At 43.2% G+C, this 15,008-nt stretch overlaps 1 protein-coding gene across 11 annotated transcripts in view; it reads left to right on the forward strand.

The window, feature by feature from the left end:
* The window catches only part of BCL9 (BCL9 transcription coactivator), a 67,111-nt gene that overhangs the window by 32,171 nt on the left and 19,932 nt on the right, over nt 1-15,008 (forward strand). For 5 of the 11 annotated variants that reach the window (XM_049824434.1, XM_049824441.1, XM_049824440.1 and 2 more), the window contains exon 2: nt 14,205-14,287. The gene's annotated coding sequence lies outside the window, so the exon portion shown is untranslated. Of the gene's footprint in view, nt 1-65; nt 487-8,514; nt 12,648-12,758; nt 13,171-14,204; nt 14,288-15,008 lie in introns of those variants that run through there. The other 6 variants (XM_049824433.1, XM_049824444.1, XM_049824443.1 and 3 more) reach the window with 4 other exon arrangements.

A 15,008-nucleotide genomic window follows, 5' to 3' on the forward strand; every position in this document is an offset into this window, starting at 1 on the left:
CAAACTTTAAAAGCAGGAGGGGAAAAAAAAAGTAGATTTTTTTTTTCTTCTGTTTTATTGGAAGATAATATTTGGTCAGTGATTGCTCAAAATATTACAAAAACAAGTGTTGGAAAGCTAGGGAAGGCATTACGTGAAATCAAATAATAAAAAAATCACAGGATATGGAAAGAAAGAATTAACATACCTAAACAGCTTTATTGCTGTCTTCTTTTTTGTTTACCTCTCTTCTACTTTATATTAGGGCTGTAATGCCTGATTGCTGTCTACAGTGGGGTGTTACAGGTGTTGAACTGGTGAAGTGAAATAAAGGCTAACACACAGTTGTTTTTTGTTCATCCTATGCTTGCAGAGCTGTGCTAGCAGAAGGGCACATGCCCATATCCCATAGCAGACCTATCTGCTTTCTCGTGGGAATCACAGGAGTTGCTTTGGAGGGATTTTATAGCCATTTTGGACAAGTTGGCATGATGGCTCTGTTGTGTGGTGGGTTTTTTTGTTTTGTTTTGTTTTTTTAATAGTGATCTCCAAAGAGATTATTTTTAATGAATGTGTCCTTTTTTTCTTACTTGGAGCATAAAAATGGCTAAAGGGCTCGTATTCTTTCCTTGTCTCCCTTGCTGGCCTCTCCTCAAACAACAAAAGAAAGGCAGCTTTCTTTTTTTAACTTCGGGTTAGCAACGATGTCAGTTTTGGGATTTTGGAACTTTCCCAGTGGGGTGGGTGTGGTTTTTTTTGTTGATCTGGTTTTTGGGTTGGGTTTTTCTTGCGGAGAGGGGTCTGGGGATCTTGGGTCTCACTGCACTGTTGTGAACTCTTAACACCTTAATTGAAGGGGTGGAGATGCTGAATCACTAACAAAGACCTCCTTTATCCAAAATGTTAATCAATCATTGATGTTAAATAAGTGTGAACAAAACCAAACAAAAAAGACCCCACCCTAAACAAGTTTTTGTCTAAGCCCCCCTCCCATTCAGCTGCTCATCTTTGGTCAGGTTAACGTTAGAAATTCTTTTGGGGATGTGTTTTGTGTGTATGTACTTGGTTTTGGCAATGTTTGGTAAAAGTTCTGTTGCTGACTCCCCAGTATATTTTCCCAATACAAATTATTTAGCTCATAGATGCAATAGAGATGTTTTGGGAGAAACCGTGATCCTGTCTAGTGTGAGGGAAGTAGTTGGACTATGACGGTACTGTTGTAACCATCTTTTTGTGGGCAAGGGGTGTGTATAGGTGTATTTTCAGGGTTTTTTTTGTTTGGTTTTGGGGAGGTGTTTTGCTTTCCTCTTGTGATCAGTAAATTTCTTTATTAGTCAACACAGTCTTCTAAGCTAGGCAGGACCTGAATTTTAATGTGAAAGAAAATAGGTTTCTGGTCATACAACTAGCAACTTTGTAGATCTCTTCTGTATGTTATGAATACAAAGGGTGTGGACTCTTTCTTCCCTATGTTCCCCCCCCCCATCTTGCATTTCATCTTTACAGTTCATGTACTTGGATTGTTTTCAGTTAGGGTTAGTCCACAGCCAGAGAAACTGCATTTGTCACTAAATATCCAAATATAGAAACTAAGGCAACTATAAGCCACAAGGCTAAAATACTCATATACAACAGCTTTTCTGAAGAGTTTGTATGTATGAGGTGGGTAAGAATGGAGTACTTTTGATGCATATTTCCTAGGTATTCAAAGGCTTGCTACTCTCTAATATGTTGACTTTCCATACTTATTTCTATGTGTTTCTTTCTAGATTTTTTCCTCTTGAGTTCCTGACATGCTGTGTCAATTCTGTTGCCTTACAAACTGTGCCTATAGCTTAGGAATTTTGTTGTTCTTTTATAAATTCAATGGAAAAAACCCCAACAACCAAACCCCACAACAACTTTATCCTGTGGAGCGATTTACACTCAAGTGTGTATTCAAACTAATTCTCATCTTAAATGTCAGCTGTGTTACCTAGCAGGGTTTGATCTCTTCCCCTTTCTAGAAGTTTACCAGAATTTCTTCAGAGTGATGCAGGCAGCCTTCATAAAATCCTTCTATCTAGTTTGCATGGCCTTGGACTTCACAGAAATCTCTGTGCCTCCATAAGGTCTGTGGTCTGTTTGCGTAGATACGAAGTCCTTTAACCCAGCAAGATTTGCTGTGGGCTTGGATTTCCTGCTTACAAGCTCTGCCAGAGTCCCTCTAGTCTTCATGCTGGCAAAATGAAGGTGTTAACTCAGGTTTTCAGAGAAATTTGTGAATGGAAGGAGATTTCATTGCAGAATTTTTGTCTGAGTACTCGTCTGCCTATTGTATTTAAAATAGCTTTCCGCCTATACCGTTATTTGTCTGTTAGGTTTTTTTCTGTTTTAAAAGTTTGATTATTTTGGTGCTGAACCCCCTTTGTGGTAGGGACTATACAAGTGCAGAAGAAGAGGAACCTTATTCGTAATTAGGAATTCCAGATAATCTTGAAGAACTCGAGCAAAAACCCCATCTGTTAGGAAATTTCTGAAGAGTTGCCTTTAAGAGTATGTGGACTTACAAATGCTAGTTAACAATAATAGCAAAACATAAGGTGACATTTTAATGTGTGCTGAATCCAAATGAACTGTTCCAATGTTGACTTTAATTTATATTTTTGAAGAAGTGGAGTTGTACTTTGTGACCATACCTGTACCTATATGCCTAGACACTGTTAGTATGCCTATGAGCATTTCTTTTGGTGCTAGAGTTCGCTTTTGAGGGGTCCTTGGTGCTTGCCCATTTTGCCTCTGCACCACCCCTCTGTGTGTGCTGGTACTGCTGTTGGAGCAGCTGTATGCTGAAACGGATTGAGGAACTGATCTGGATTGTAAGTAGCCTGGCAAAAAAATGTTTCTTAGCCTGCATCAGTTTGCCAAACTGGTTCACTGTTTGGTCACACAAATGGTTGTATGGGTACATCAGACAATGTGGTGCAGGGGTGGAAGTAAATATTGGTAGCAGCAGTTTTTTAAGCTGGTGTTGCTGCCAAAAGGAATGCTCATCTGACTAGACCCCTAAGAGTCTGCTAAACTTGCTAAATGTTATTTACACCTATTTGTTACAGCTTCCCTTGCTTGAGAACAGTTCCTTCAGCTTACCTTGTTCTTTTTGCCAAAAATGTTTCTCATCTCTGAACATATATTGAATGTATAAAAAGAGAAACCTTCTTTAAGAAGCTTTAAACAGGGCAAAAAGCAGAGTATGGTGATTTAGCTATGGAAAAGTTTCTGCTGCTTCAAGACTCTGATGATACAGAACATGTAGTGTAAATTGATGATAGTCTATTTAGTATGGTTGCAATTAAACAGTGAAACTCATGCTGTGAGAATCATCAGGAGCAAGAATTCAACAAGAGTGAAAAAGGATCAGATGTCTGTAGAAATATGAAGAATATTCAATTACCATAATCAGTGACAGTAGAAATTTTGCAAGAGGTATTAAGCCTATGGTCTAAACCTTGATTTTTTTTTTTTTTTTTTCCCCTGCTCTAACAGATGTACTTCTATATTGGGAAATAGAGGGAGGGAATAGCTTGTTGTGCCTGGGTTTGCTGCGGGGTTCTTGCACACTTCTCTGGAAACTTGATTGAGACCAGTGTGTGAGATGTGCCATTAAACTGCATAGGCTTCTGGTTAGATCCTGATGACCCATCCTGAAATCTGGTCTGAGCCACCAAACTGTGGCTATTGCAAAGTGAACTGCTGCTACCTGACTACTTACATTTGTTCTACTCCCATTTCCGTGGGTTGTTGTTAACCTGCTCTTTAGCAGAGTCAGATCTCAGTGCTCTGTTTTTGATCTACTTTGACAACACTCATTGAATTTATTTTAAAGACTGTTATGAAATTGCAGTTTATGGTATCTGAAGAATGGATGATATTTCTTTAGAGTAGACAGATATGCTCCAAGATCCCCCCCTTTTTTTTTTGCAGACAGACTTAAAAGTAGAGGTGAGCTTTTCCTTGTTTGCCCTCTGAGAAGGAGCTTGTGGAATAGGGAAGGGAGATGAAAAGTGGAACTGTAAGGTGGTTGGCTTGTTGGTTTGTTTTTAAAGCCCAGGCAGAATCAATGAAATCCTTTTGAAGGAAGGAAAATGGAAAGTATGCTTTACCAGTGACATAATTTTTTTCAACAAAGCAGGACTGAGAGGTGGTGGAGCAACGTCCTCTGAGAGTTCACAGAAAATTGGGTGCTGTAGTCTTGAAAACAATACTGATTTTAAGTGCTCCTTAGTATTACAATCTATGGCAAAAAGAGTGTATGATACACAATAGTTTAACTGCATATAGAATTGAGGGAGAGCTTGCTGCTTTCTGTATTGAGTTTGGAGCAGTTGTGATTCAGGCAGGGATAGCCATACAGCTGCCTGCTCAACTCCTAGCATTTGCAATTATTCTGAGCTGGTTGTCCTGTTTTCATGGCTGTTTGGCCTCTTAAGAAAGCAGTGCCACTGTATTCTTGCTACCGAGCTTTCTGGTGGGGCTGACTGCATAGTAGCAGAGCAAGGGAGCTTTAAATCGCTGACCCATCTTGTCTCCGGATGGTCTCCATGTGTCTGTTGTTGTTCTCTGTGCCTTCTGAACAAAGGATGCAGATATCTGTTTTACCTTATCAGTAGGGTGGCTGGGGCCCATGGGTTCTTTTAAAACCAGGTTAGCTTGGATTTGATGGCAAACTTGAGAACTGAACCTGGTTCTTAATATGCCTGTGATTTATCTACTCGACCATGTTACACTCTACAAATTGCTTTAAATCTGTAAGTCTGCTTGGGTATGTTGCACGAAGCCATCTTTGCCACCTTTGCAGTATGTATAGAATTATGCAAAACCTGAAGGAAAATTCTGGTTTAGTGGTTCACTGATAAAAACACTGGCTAAGAGCAAGCAGTAGACCCTTTTTCAGGTTACTCAGAGCTATGCTCTCTGCATTTTGCTAAACTGACTTGTTCAGGTGTCTTTATTGCTGTTCCACTGCCTGTGAAATGGCAGTATTTTATCTATGTACCAATCTGGTTTTGTTTGAGGATTGATTAGGAATGTATTTGCAGTGTAATATAGAACAAAGCCATAGCCCGTCGAGGTGAGCAGCCACAGCTTCTACAGTGAGAGCTGTTACAATGCAGAGTTTGGGCGGTCTTGTGTATGGAGAAAGTCTTCCTGGAACTTTTGTTAGTGGAATTGAAGTTTCCCACCACATTTTATATGTATGTATGAGAAGGGAGTAAAGAACTTAAGGCCAACATGGCTTGACAGCTTGTTAGCAAGAAAATGCTTTCTTCTGTCTCTTAAGAAAAAAAAAAATAAATAAAAAAAAATTAACCTTCTTGTGGTTGGGATAGAAAGTTGAAACTGTCAGGCAAATAGCTACCATCCAGCAGAAATGCTTCTGAATGTTCTTGTGAAAGCTAGCTTTGATTTGACAGTTATGAGTCTTTGAAAATAGCGCTCTGTTTATACAGTACAGTAAATACTTTGAAGTACATTAGGCTTTGCTGTACATGCGTGGCTAACTAGAAGAATATTAAATGCGTACATCTTGTGTTGAGTGAGGGAGGATCCAGCGGCAATTGGAATTGCATGCTCTTCATACTTTTATAAGATCATGTCAAAGCAGTAGATTTGATAATAGACCTGATTATACAATTGCTTAATTTCTTGTCAAAATAACATTTTTACATGCAGTGTTTTGAGATCTTTTAGGTGACCTCATGTTATTTATCAAATGTCAGTTTTTCATCCCAGCAGCTTTGATATGATCATGTAGCATCATGGAGTACTGTGTACATGCAGTCTTTGCTTGCTGGAGTTCTTTGAAGTGCCTTACTCCTTAGAAGAGTCATTGCTCTGTTGAAGATCGCACATTTAATGACTAGGAAACCAGTATACAGAAGCACTGCACTGTGTTGCTAAAGGCTGTGTTACATCTAACATGCCTAATGTGGGTCTAAATGTAAAGAAATGAGAGGTTCAATGCACCAGGAACACAGACCCCTTGACATGCATCTTAGCCAGCAGACAGCTGCATGGGATATAGTAATTCTTCAGCTCTGCCCCTGTGGGAATGCCTGCTTTGCAGTGCTGAGCTCCCCAGGTGTGAGCGCCTGGTACTATAAAACAGCAGGAGGGCTTGTGTAAGGGAGGAGAGCAGAGGGATGGCTGGTGGTGAGAGTCCTGAACGAAGCCTGGTCTCGCGGGCAGTGCTGGAAGGTAGTGATGCTTGGGGGAGCCTTGAAAATCTGCTCATTTGGGATGAGAGAGAGACCAGACACCTGTTAAGATGAAGGTTAACTTGAAGGAAGGTGTATGGGTTGCCCCCAGGAATTCTGACAGGCATCGTGTGTGATGTCCCCTTGCAGCATAGTGGGGAATTACTGCTTGCTGTAGCACTGGGTTTTCCTTCGAGGAGGTCTGTCCTATACTGACCCAACCCAGCCCCAGTTAGCTTATGAAAACTGACAAGATTGCAGCCTGAGGAGTTATGCCTGAGGACTGTTTCTTATCTTTCATTCTGGAAGCCTAGTGAAGGGATGCTGAAATGAAAAGAAAAAGTGCTTGGTTTTTTCTGTGCTGAACTGATGATAGGTGGCTTATTTCTCCCAAGCCTTCCTTCTGTTTAAATAGTGTGGTGTTGCTACATGTTGAAGAACAAACTGGTGTCTCCTTGGTCCTGTCTTCCCATCCATTATTTCTATATCCTTTTTTTTTTTTCCCCCCACTCCCCCCTCTCCACAGTTTAGTTTCTGAAGAATGGGCTGCTGGCTAGCTTGATACAGGCATCTTTTAGCTATGGTTGTTCATGCTGATGTCCCTATTTAAATTTTAGAAAAAGTAAACCCAGAGAAATAAGGGAAAAGAGATCACCTCTGGCTCCGAACATATTACCTACTTCCTGAAAAGTAGATGAAGTTTTGACAGAAAGCAAAGCTATGAAAGCAGCCCATGGAAAGCTCTAGTGTTTTCCAATGGAGTCCTGCATGTAATGCTGACTGATGCTGGGGCTGTTAACTGCTAACATGATGTAGTAAGCTGCAGCAGCCTGTCATATATTAGGGAAATACTGTTAAAACATTTCTTGAAAAGTCCCTTATTGCTAGAGCTTTTGATCTTTATCAGTGTTAACAATAGTTGGAACTCTAGAGCAGACAGGCTGCTGCTAAGGTAAATGATGCTCCACGTAAAGTGCTTAAAACTCCAGTTGTACATAGACTGCTCTCAGCATTGCTAACAGGTGGAGCTGAACTGATGTTGGCAGCTGTGCTGGAGTATACTGAGGCTGAGCTGAGGTCAGCGTGACGTCATGGCGCGCTACGGTTACACGATAGCGTGCCTAATGCCCTGGCAGCAGTGTGGCCAACCTGCACCTGCAAATGCCACTAGTGGTGTATGGTGGGTTGACCCTGGCTGGACGCCAGGTGCCCACCAAAGCCATTCTATCAGTCACCCCTCCTTTGCTGGACAAGGGAGAGAAAAATAAAACAAAGGACTTGTGGGTTGAGATAAGGACAGGAGAGATCACTCTACCAATTACCATCATGGACAAACCAGACTCAGCTTGGGGAAAATTAATTTATTACCAGTCAACCAGAGTAGGGTAATGAGAAATAAAACCAAATCTCAGAACACCTTCCCTCACCGGTCCCTTCTTCCTGGGCACAATTTCACTCCCAAATTCTCTACCTACCCCCCCCCCCCCAGCAGTGCAGGGGGATGAGGAATGGGGTTTGTGGTCAGTTCATCACACGTTATTTCTGCTGCTTCATCCTCCTCAGGGGCAGGACTTATCACACTCTTCCCCTGCTCCAGCGTGGGGTCCCTCCCACGGGAGACAGTCCTCCATGAACTTCTCCAGCGTGGGTCCTTCCCACGGGCTGCAGTTCTTCATTAACTGCTCCAGCATGGGTCCCTTCCATGGCGTGCAGTCCTTCAGGAGCACGCTGCTCCAGTGTGGGTCCCCCGTAGGGTCACAAGTCCTGCCAGAAAACCTGCTCCATGGGTTCCTCTCTCCACAGATCCGCAGGTCCTGCCAGGAGCCTGCTGCAGCACGGGCTTCCCACGGGGTCACAGCCTCCTTGGGGCATCCACCTGCTCCGGTGTGGGGTTGTCCACAGGCTGCAGGTGGATATCTGCTCCACCGTGGACCTCCCTGGGCTGCAGGGACACAGCCTGCCTCACCATGGTCTTCACCACAGGCTGCAGGGGAATGTCTGCTCCAGCGCCTGGAGCATCTCCTCCCCCTCCTTCTGCACTGACCTTGGTGTCCGCAGGGTTGCTTCTCTTACATGTTCTCACTCTCTCTCTGACTGCTGTTTCTGTCTGTCCCAGCAACTTTTTTTTCCTTCTTAAAAATGTTATCACAGAGGCGCTACCACTGTCACTGATGGGCTTGGCCTTGGCTGGCGGCAGGTCCGTCTTAGAGCCGGCTGGTGTTGGCTCTGTCAGACACAGGAGAAGCTTCCAGCAGCTTCTTACAGAAGCCACCCCTGTAACCACCCCCCACTACCAAAACCTTGCCACACAAAGCCAATACATGGTGGCAAAGCTGAAATGGTGTTAGCAGTGACGGGAAGCATTCATAGCATTCCTGTACAGAAGTCGATAGTTGTAGCTTAGGCTTTGGGTTTCTGGAACTGTGTCGGAATTTACCAAGAGGTTGTCCTAGTCCCAGGTGGACCAAGTAGTTCAATTTTCTTTCTTTTTTTTTTTTTTTTTTTTTACATAATAGCAGCTGGAAATTGAAAAGGACTTCAGGTGTCTGACTGTGTACACCTTGAATCTGCTCACCAATGTCCATGTCTGTCTTCTCCCTTACTTTGGGGAAGAAGTTGTGGAGAGAGTTGCACAAAACCAGAAACTGTCTAGGACAGCTGTTCATCCCCATTGTATTAAAGACACACTGAAGTGTTCAAGGCACTAAAAATAAAGTTTAACGGATGTGTTGTCTTTTTGACAAAAAGTTAGTATTACAGCTCTTAAAAGTGATGGTTATGAGCATGGTGAACAACATGCCTGTTGCAAAAGATTACTTTAGAATGTTTTCTGTAAATACCTAAAAAGAATAATTAAACAGGCTTTACATCATGGCTACTGTTGCTTATCCATGTGCTTGTCAGAAGGAGAAAGGAAGAGAATAGTTGGTGGAGATACCATTGCCTGAGAGCAGGGGATGGTTACATGAGAAATGTCATAAAAAGCTTTATTCTCTGAGCCTTTGGGTTTGTATTGTGCTTTGTTAGTGATTGTCTTGGCTACACTTTTTAAGAATGGAGAGCAAAAGGGACTTTTTGTGGTTGTCCCTGTTTTGAGTGGACTTCAGGAGAGACTGTTTCTTTGGGAAGTGTCCGTGTGTGGTGATAGGAGGTGGAGAGGAAAAGAGAAAAGAGTATCTGCACTGTCTTTCTCAAGATCTGTGAATGGGCAGGCATAGGTAGGCTCAGCAGAGCTGCATTTATATGACCACACATACTGAATTTGCATGGGGATGATTAAGTATATTGTTACAGTTTCTGGGAGGTTTATCCTGTGGTCCTAAATTCTTAAATTAATCTGAGCTACTCTTCCTTGTAATGGCATAGAGTCTTGCCTGCTCTTTCCATGTTGGTGTGCTTGTAGGTCATCAAGGTGTTAAGTTTAAGCGAGCCTATCTTTGCTCAGCCCCTTTCTTTGTGCTTCAAGGCATGGAGGTAGTTGCAGGCAATAACCTGCCTGTGTTTTAGAGGTTAACAGAGAGATGCATACATACCATGTGTACAAGAGGAGTTATATTCTCTGTGGAGGCTGTAATGAGCCTGGTGAAGATTGTGTAGTCCCCACATTACAGTAGCAAAATGAGTTTAGGTGACAAGTTCTTGATTCTTCTTTTGATTGAGAGTCACGTCTGGTACAAGACCATGAGCAAAGATGTAATGCTGTGCAGACTTGGGATTAGCAGTGATTTCTCTGACATGCATAAGGATAAATTCTTGGCTTTAGGAAACTGAGGACTTTGCATATGACGTTGTTTTTTACTGCCAAGACATAAACAAAGAAGAGTCCATATTGTTTCAGGATAAGTTAAGACCAGCTAGAAATTGGTGACTGGCTGTGAGTTGCTGTCTAATCAGCTTAGTAGTAACAAGTTAGCTCTTCATGTTGAGAAAACGATTTATAAGTAAATGGGATTTGTGGCTTACTAGGGAATGACAGAACATGGTATTTCCCCCAAATCAGCAGCTGTTTTGCGTAGAATACGGTCCAGGTACCATATGAGGTGACCCTGGTGCAAGTGGCCACTGCCTTTCTGGCAGATGGAGCACATGAGCAAATCATCTGAATGAAAGTCTATTGTGTGATAACTGTTTAGTTTGATTAAAGGATGAAGTCTACAAACCCTGCAATGGAAAGAGCTGGGACAGTAGGTAGTCAGGCCATCTACTGATGACTTGCTTGGACAACCAGAATTGTGTCCAGATGACGTGCGTATTGATACTGTGTCTTTAGCCCCAGCAATTCTTTGGGTACCCGATGTATTTTCTGCCCTTGTTTAAGAAAAAGAACAGAGGGACCTGGCAGGAGAAGGATGCAAGTGTGTAAGTCTTTCCATGCCTGTGCTATCAATCACTGCTGCCTCCTTTGTGCCAGGGCCAGTGAGCATGTGGCCACCTGGTTGGCTGAAACAGGAAGCTTGTCCCCTGAAAATTAATCACATTGTATCTAGAGTTAGTTTTCAGCTGGGTTGCAAGTGCTAGTGATGGCTGGAAGAAATAGAGTTGGATAGACTTCAGCTGGTTGAAGTTGATTGCCTGGGTCCAGCATGCACTTGGTGTACAGAACGTAAAGCAGCATTTTGACAAACCTGTTTGAATGCTGGTGGGTCCAATACTAGTTGTGTTACAAGCACATGCTTTATGCATTCATGAGAAAGGATGAAGACGACAGCTTTTGCTAAGAGGTAGTGGCAGATTTAAAGGTGTAGTTAAAAGTCCTTAGTAGGGGCCATATCTAGAAATGGGGACTGGTTCCAGGGACTGAAGAGTGTCCTGTGTCCCCGTATCCTCAAGTGTCATGGGGAGATGTGTGGGGTGTAGAATACTCATGTCAATTCATCTATTTGCTTTTACTTTTATATGATCTTAAGGGAGTCATCTGGTTCAATAAAAGCATTGAATAACACTTCCTGCGTCCTCCTTGTTTCCCAGTTGCACTCTTTATCAATGAGGTGTGTAATCAAGTACTTTATTAAGCAGCAGCTTATTAAAAAGTAACACGTGCACTTCAGCTGCAAGTGTGCAAAATAAGAAAATGTTTAACAAAACTGGGAAGCGCAGCACATGGTGAAAACCAGTGGTAGCTCTTGGGGTGTCTTGGGTGTCATGGAGTCACCTTTTGCCAGTGCAGCTGTTCTCCCTCTTATGTGGCTGAATGAGGGTCGGAGAAACAAGATGTGCCCTTCCCAGTAAAATTGCACTGAAGGAGCGCGTCGGTTGATTCATTGCCTTACCCCACCTCTCTGGTCATGCAGGGAATCCACTGGTGGATGCACATGCAGAGGTTTGCTTCCTGGTGGCTGTCAGGATGAGTGGTTGTTCAAACAGATCCTGCTGCTGGTGCTGCTGTTCTTGGTCCCTCCTGAAGCTGCTGTTCTTCCCAGACCAGTCTCTTACTCCTCTCTCTCTCTCCCCTTCTCTCCCCCACCCCCTTGCCCCCCTTTCTTGCCCACTCCACTGTCACAGCTACAATTCAGGGTGCTGGCTCAACTTGTGTTCAAAGTTATCATTTGTTTTCTGTAGCAGCAGGTCTCTAGCCTTTTTTTTCTTTTTCCATGCTGATTTTAGGCTCTCGCCGCCCTCAGTCCGGCACAGACTGACAGTCTCAAAGGCCACAGGGAAAAAAGAAGTGTGCTCTTTCTTGTACACAGAGAAAGAGGTTTCTTGGCTTTAATGCTTCGTGTCACAGTAAGGCCACAAGTTTGATACTTTTATCTATTTGGTATGCCTTTATTTCATCTCTCCACATTCTCCTTCTCAAAGAGGGAGAAAAGACTGAAGTGAATCAGTGATAACTGCAGCTGTTCCTGCTGAAGCAGCCATAATGCTGTACACCTCCAAGTACCTGACCACTTGTCACTATCAAGCTTCTGCAGTTTAAGGGCATAAAGTAGCAATAAGCTAGTTTAGATGATTTTGGTTTTTTTTCATTCTGTTTGCAGTACAATAATGTGGTAGCTAGTTCATAGAAGTACAGGGATGGTTCATGAATACTTTACCAAAAGGTAAACTAAGATGTGCATTTGTGTCTTGTTAGTTACTCTGTGGTAGCTGCTTATGTACATGCTCTCACCCTTTTGCTCTTAAATTCACTGTGAAGCAAGCTGTCTTGTACTGACTGTGGGCTAAGACAGTGCAGGTGAGCAGCAGAGATGGTAAACTGGGGGATGGAATTACATTGCAGTAACTGTCTGTGTAGCCTCAAAGATTGATCGTGTCTGATCATTTGTGTCCCTTTTGCAGTCCTGAGCTGTGGTCTGTAAGGCTGCCCTGCTCCGGTGCTTTGCTGAGTTGGACTTGAATGTTTCAAGCAGTAGAGCTCCAACTGTTTGCTGTGATAGATTCACTCCATCCTGATGTGTGCTGGTGTTCACGTTTTCCCTTTCAAGAGAAAAGGTGATTTCTGTTGCTTCTTTGATAGAGGTGTGTCAGTATTGGCACTGGCATGGTTTAGCCTGTATTGTTTCGTTGGGTGGGGTTGGGGAGAGGGGAGAGGAGATATAACTGGATAATTGGATTCAGGGATGATTGTGCTGCTGTGGTAGGTTTTACTGGATGAAGCAGCTTGTTGCGATAGGTGTCTGTTTCAGCTTCTCTCTGCAGGTGTGACTTGGCTAGATAAGGATGGTCTATCATGTTGATGATTTCATTGTTTGATTTGGCTGGACTGGGTGGAGAATGTAGCTGCATTGTTTGGGACTAGCTTTGTAGTTTGATTTTGTTGAAGTGGATTACATGGCAGCGCATTGCTACATTATTAAGGGGAAGCTGCAGTAGATAATAGTTGGAGAATGTTGGAGGGAAGAGAATATGCACAGGGTTTCACAACGCGTAACTAATTGAGCCTCGCAACAGCTCCTGTGTTCTTGTTGGGAGATCTGGTCAGCAGAATGCATTGGGATCACACAAAAAACCTCTGGTAGTGATTTATTTTGCAGTTGTAGTTTAACTGCAAGGCTGCCCATGCTGTGTAAATAGCTGAGAGTGCTCTGAGAGACCAAGCAGGCCCCAACAGTGTCAATGTTGTCTGGATTCATACTGTTCTTGTAGCCTCCTCAGTTTTCACAGTGGGTGAGGGAGAAGCTGGCAGGTAGCTGCTCTGTCTTTACTGACCTCAAATTTACCATTAAGCCATTCTGAAGAGCCTGCGTTTCCTTGTATTACTGAACTTTTTGGCACTTAAACTTGCTTTAACATGTGAGTGAATGTTAATTTATGCAGGGTTGTCTCCATTACTGAAAGTGTGTCTGATTGGTTTTTGGGCTGTAAACTCTTTTGGCCTTATGGGAGATAACCATAGTGCAAGGTGGGGCTAACCCCTCTATCCTGAGCAAACTTGCAGTATGTCTTACTTGGGAAGGTTTGCAGTTGGATTCCCTTCTCCCTGTAGTGTAGCATGATGATGTGAATTAGGAGCTGGCAGACAGTAGATAGTGCTTCTTCCTTCTAAAACCTGCCTGGTTTTCCCCTAGATGTGATTGCCTGGCTTTACCTGATGCTCAATGTTTTTATTTATACGTTGTCTGGCTGTGGAGGAGGCTACATATACGAAGCACAGGGGTTTGGCAGATGTTGCTGGGCACGTAGTGAGGGGAAGGTGAGCCTTTGAAGAGAGATGGGTGCAGAGAAGGGGAGGTTACACATCCAAGCTTTGTGCCAGCTTCTCTAAACACGGGTGAGCTCATGGGAATCCAGCTAGCTCAAATGTGGGAGTTCTAAAGCAGGTCTGACCTATTTCCCCTCCATGTGCAACACACATCTTCAGACTCTTCCAGTCTGATAGTGGCTTTTTCAGTGCTGACAAATCTTGCCAGTCTGAGCAGCGCTTCCCCTTGTCAGTGGTTCAGAGCAAGTTTTGATTCCTCTGCTTCTGTGGCTGGATGCATGGGAGGGACGAATGGCTTGGCTGTGCATTCTTGTTGGTGAAACTCTTCCTGTCTCTTCTTTTTCCAGGTGATCTTTTCTTGTGAGACGAGTGGTTTGCAACTCATGGCCTCCACAATGAATACTGCAGTGTCGTGACACCAGGGGTCTTGGTAAGCTACTTGTTGGAAAGGCGAGGACCTATCATATCTCCACAAATGCAGGTCTATCTCTTTTGTCTCTGCAATTGAGGTTTGAAGTAATTTTAAGCCATCTAAATTGTAAGCTGCAACCAGGTGGGGTGAGGCTACTTTTCGCCTGTTCTCACCTCCTCCTTTGAGCTTGCAGTGGCACTGATGTGGTTGCATGATCAACCAGATCAGGGGACTAATCCAGCTGAACAGAGATTTCTGCTGTTTCTCTTGGGTTAGTTCCCATTCAGATCTTTCCCTGATCTGATGAGAATGAGTAGCTAGTTGAATGATCCTTTTCCCTGCAGCCATTGCCTGGCATACCTTAAAGCAACCCTGAAAATACAGCCTTGGATGTAGCTTGCCAAAATGTCTTGAAAAGTGGCTTGACCATTCGCTGTCAGTGACCCTACCTCTAGTTTTAGAGCAATGATAAAGGCTTTGCTATGACAGGTAGACTCCAGCTGCAAAAATGCATTTCTCTAGAGCTTTTCTATTATTGAGCCCTAGATTCCCAGACATATGTATGTTGGAAGTGCATTTAGAAAAATCATGAGGCATTCCATTTCACATTATAAAAGATGGTACGTTCCCAGTGTGCAGAAATGAGAATTGGAGGAAGTTGAGTTGCCATTGTTCCACCACTGAATATATTGATGTATACTTTATAGCTCTCTCTCTGGTAAGAAGAAATTTAAACTGA

This window comes from Accipiter gentilis, chromosome 21, assembly GCF_929443795.1.
Source record: "Accipiter gentilis chromosome 21, bAccGen1.1, whole genome shotgun sequence".
Classification (NCBI taxonomy): domain Eukaryota; kingdom Metazoa; phylum Chordata; class Aves; order Accipitriformes; family Accipitridae; genus Astur; species Astur gentilis.